The sequence below is a fragment of the Trichosurus vulpecula genome, chromosome 7, assembly GCF_011100635.1.
Source record: "Trichosurus vulpecula isolate mTriVul1 chromosome 7, mTriVul1.pri, whole genome shotgun sequence".
Classification (NCBI taxonomy): Eukaryota; Metazoa; Chordata; class Mammalia; order Diprotodontia; family Phalangeridae; genus Trichosurus; species Trichosurus vulpecula.
Genome location: NC_050579.1, coordinates 170947947 through 170949346, shown reverse-complemented (window position 1 = coordinate 170949346; position 1400 = coordinate 170947947). Strand labels below are relative to the sequence as shown.

Here is a 1400-nt window from a genome sequence, read left to right as displayed (position 1 = left end):
CAAAATACAATCTGACAAAAGAAAATACCATAGACCTTCATGGACTTAGCTAGTCCAGACTTCTAGACTAGCTAAGTCATCTTGACTACTATGTGAATCATTTCTTATTTACAGAGAGCTTGGCTTGAAATGAATTGTGAACCAAAAAACAAATAAGCCACGTATTTGCTGAGCCCTAAATGGAGCTGAAACATTAAATTTTACTAAAAAATAGGCCTACTTCCATTGATTGAGCTAAACCAAAGGACAGCTGTAGGAAAGGGGTAAGCACATGGTAGGAAGATGTGATCCCAGCCTTCTACATCAAGTTGAAGGTAGCAAGATGGCCCCAGTGGGGGAAGAGAGCACATCTGGTACAGACCTGGAAATAGATGAGCTTCTAGAAAGTGCCCTTGATGACTCTGATAAAATTAAACCCTCCCCAGCATCCTCTCCCCCACAACCCTTGATGCTTCAGGTTCCCAGAAGAGAGAACCTGCAGATAGAGCTAAAGATGCCATCTTTGCCTCCCAAGAGTTCTTCCAAGAGCTGACTGACAATGAGCTAGCATGCCAAGCCACTGCAGAGTTTGAGAAGGCCATAAAAGCACGGGTTGAGGCACAAGGAGAGTGGGCAGTTATACAATATTCCAACAGGAATTCACTTCCTGCCTGAAGGAGACACCCAATGGACTAGCAAAGAATGCCAATGACCTTCAGAATTCAGGCATGTCTGAAGAGGAACTGACCGTGGCCATGGAGAGGCTGGGCATAAAAGGAGAAAAAGAAGGCAATATACTCCTCATTATGCAGAGTATCATGCAGAGCCTCCTATCTAAGGAGGTACTATATCCATCACTAAAAGAAATCCCAGAGAAATGCCCAGAGTGATTGTAGAGCTGCCTTGAAGCATTGCCCCAGAACAATTTGAGAAGTATCAGGAACAGCACAATGTCATGCACAAAGTCTGTGAGCAGTTTGAAAAAAAAGATACCTGCTGACAACTAGGACACACAGAAGATCCACTTTGAGATGGTGCTAGATCTCATGCAGCAGCTTCAGGATTTGGTCCATCTCCCAAAGGAGCTTGTGGGAAGGAGCACTCCCTGGCTTCAACTTTGACCTTGACACCTTGAGTCTGTTGGGGCATGTAAATGCAAGTGGTGAGCAGAGTCTAATCATGTGAAATTCTCCACCCTTTCCTTCCTATCCCCAGCCATGAGTGAACACCTGAAGTCAACAGAGCCATTGGGGGCTGGGAGGGATGGCGATTGTGTGGTGGAGCTGCCTTCCTGTCCCATTTGCTGTCTGCCTTCTTTCCCTTCCTTTCTCCAGCTCCCACCCAAGACTACTCCACACCAGCATGGGCCCCACTGTAGGCACTGAAGCTGTTGTTTCTGGGAATGGAACCTATTATTCAAG

At 46.0% G+C, this 1400-nt stretch overlaps 1 pseudogene; it reads left to right on the top strand.

Annotated features, from left to right (window-relative positions):
• The first annotated feature begins 322 nt into the window (after positions 1-322).
• Positions 323-1164, top strand: LOC118855730 (annotated as a pseudogene).
• Positions 1165-1400: the final 236 nt, after the last annotated feature.